Below are 3140 nucleotides of genomic sequence, written 5' to 3'. Positions count from 1 at the left end.
TTTTTTTGATGAGCTTGTCTAGAGGGTTTTCAATTTTATTAAAGAACCAGATCCTGGTTTCAGTGATCTGTTCTGTTTTTTTTTTCCTTTCTATTATCATTTATTTCTGCTCTAATCTTTATTATTTCCTTCCTTCTGCTGGCTTAGGCTTCCTTTGTTCTTTTCCAAGCTCCTTTAAGTGTAACATTAGGTTGTTTGAGATTTTTCTTGCTTCTTAAGGGAGGCCTTAATGCTACATGCCTTCCCCTTAAGACTGATTTTGCTGCATCCCAAAGGTTTTGTTGTGTTTTCATTTTTCATTTGTTTCCATGTATTTTTTAATTTGATTTCCTGGTTGGCCCATTCATTGTCTAGCAGTACGTGGCTTAACCTCCATGTATATGTGGTCTTTCCAAATTTTTCTTGTGATTGACTTCTAGTTTCCTAGCATTGTGGTTAGAAAAGGTACATGGTATGACTTCAACCTTCTTCAATTTGTTAAGGCCTGTTTTGTGGCCTAATGTGTGATCTATTATGGAGAATGTTCCATGTGCACTTGAAAAGAATGTGTGTTCTGCTTTCTTAACATGGGATGTTCTGAATATATCTGTTGAGTCCATCTGGTCCAGCGTGCCATTCAAAGCCATTGTTTCCTTGTTGATTTTCTTTTTAGATGATCAATCCATTGATGTAAGTGGGGTGTTACAGTCCCTACAATTATTGCATAATTATGAATTAGTTCCTTTATGTTTGTTGTTTTCTGTATTTGGGTGCTTTATGTTAGGTGCACAAATATTTACAATTGTTGTATCTTCTTGTTGGATTGTCCCTTTATTAATATATAGTGGCCTTCTAGCTCTTTCTACCATCTTTCTGTGCTGCCATTATGGTGAGCATGAATGTCCTGGCAGATCCTCTCAAGAGCATTAACAATGCTGAAAAGAGAGGCAAACGCCAGGTTCTTATTAGGCCATGCTCCAAAGTCATTGTCCGATTTCTGACTGTGATGATGAAGCATGGTTACATTGGCGAATCTGAAATCATCGATGATCACAGAGCTGGGAAAATTGTTGCGAACCTCACAGGCAGATTAAACAAGTGTGGAGTGATCAGCCCCAGGTTTGATGTACAACTCAAAGATCTAGAAAAATGGCAGAATAATCTGCTCCCATCCCGCCAGTTTGGTTTCATTGTGCTGACAACCTCAGCTGGCATCATGGACCATGAAGAAGACAAAAACACACAGGAGGGAAAATCCTGGGATTCTTTTTCTAGCGATGCAATACATTCATACAAATAAAATGCCTCACTGGAAAAAAAGGGAAAAAGGAAAAATATATATATAGTGGTTTTGTCTCTTAACAGTCTTTGTTTTATAATCATTTGTCTAGGGGCACCTGGGTGGCTCAGTTGGTTAAGTATCCAATTCTACATTTTGGCTCAGGTCATGATCTCACCAACTGTGAGGCCCATGCTGTCAGCATGGAGTCAGCTTGGAAATATCTCTCCCAATCTCTCCACCCCTCCCCTGTTCACACCCATGCTTTCTCTCAAAATAAATAAAATTTTAAAAATAAATAAAGACTAGTTTGTCAGAAAAAAAAAAAGCCTAGTTTGTCCCATGTAGGTATTGCTACTCTGGCTTTCCTTTGACATCTATTTGAATGACAAATGTTTCTCCAGGCCCTCACGTATCTAGGTGTAAAATGAGTCCTGGGGCATCTGAGTGGTTCAGTTGGCTGAGTGTCCAACTCTTTATTTATTTAAATATATGAAATTTATTGTCAAATTTGTTTCCATACAACACCCAGTGCCAACTCTTGATTTCAGCTCAGGTCATGATCTCATGGTTCCTCGGACTGAGCCCTGCATTGGGCTCTGTGCTGACAGTGTGGAGCCTGCTTGGGATGCTCTCCCTCCTCTCTCTCTGTCCTTTCACCTGTTCATGCTCTAAGTAAACCTAAAAAAATAAAATAAGTCTCTTGTAAGGCAACATATAGAAGATGGATCTTGTTTTTTTATCCATTACGTCACTTTATGTCTTTTGCTCGGAGCATTTAGTCCATTGACTTTCAAAGTAATTATTGATAGATATGTATTTATTGCCATTTCATTACTTGTTTTGTTGTTCCCAGAGATTTTCTCTGATCCTTTCTTGTATTTCTTTCATGTATTGCTGATTTTCTTTAGTAATATATTTGGATTTTGTTCTCTTTATTCTTTGCATGTTTACTGGTGGTTTTTTTTTTTTATTAACTTGTTTTTATTTTTTAAAATTTACATCCAAATTAGTTAGCATATAGTGCAACAATGATTTCAGGAGTAGATTCCTTAGTGCCCCTTACCCATTTAGCCTATCCCCCCTCCCACAAACCCTCCAGCAACCCTCAGTTTGTTCTCCATATTTATGAGTCTCTTCTGTTTTGCCCCCCTGCCTGTTTTTATATTATTTTTGTTTCCCTTCCCTTATGTTCATCTGTTTTGTCTCCTAAAGTCTTCATATGAGTGAAGTCATAGGATTTTTGTCTTTCTCTAATTTCACTTAGCATAATACCCTCCAGTTCCATCCACGTAGTTGCAAATGGCAAGATTTCATTCTTTTTGATTGCTGAGTAATACTCCATTGTATATATATACACCACATCTTCTTTATCCATTCATCCTTTGATGGACATTTGGGCTCTTTCCATACTCTGGCTATTGTTGATAGTGCTGCTATAAACATTGGGGTGCATATGTCCCTTCGATACAACTGTATCCCTTGGATAAATAGTAGTGCAATTGCTGGGTTGTAGGGTAGTTCTATTTTTAATCTTTTGAGGAACCTCCATACTGTTTTCCAGAGTGGCTGCACCAGCTTGCATTCCGATAGTGGTTTTGATATTTGGTTAGCATTTGGTTTGTATATAACCTCTTCTGCATACAGCTGCCTATATTGTTGATGGTCATTTAAGCTTGAACCCATTCTTCTCTCCTCTCCTCCTCCTGTTTTAGATACATGTTATTGTATTTTAAATTATTTTTTGTGTATGAGTTCCTTGGTGGATTTTTTACAGAGACATTCACTTTTACTGCTTTTGTGTTTCCTACCTTTATACTGTCATTTTCGGGCTCTCCTTGCCACTCAAACAGTCCGCCTTAATATTTCTCACAGGGAGTAC

The 3140-nt window shown here is 37.8% G+C and overlaps 1 pseudogene; it reads left to right on the top strand.

The window, feature by feature from the left end:
- The first annotated feature begins 862 nt into the window (after positions 1 to 862).
- Positions 863 to 1299, top strand: LOC124512922 (40S ribosomal protein S15a-like; annotated as a pseudogene).
- The last annotated feature ends 1841 nt before the right edge of the window (positions 1300 to 3140 follow it).

Source organism: Lynx rufus, unplaced genomic scaffold (genome assembly GCF_022079265.1).
Source record: "Lynx rufus isolate CCGP_SWC_20201006 ecotype Redwood Valley unplaced genomic scaffold, mLynRuf1.p SCAF_18, whole genome shotgun sequence".
NCBI lineage: Eukaryota > Metazoa > Chordata > Mammalia > Carnivora > Felidae > Lynx > Lynx rufus.
This window is presented reverse-complemented; position numbering and strand designations above follow the sequence as displayed.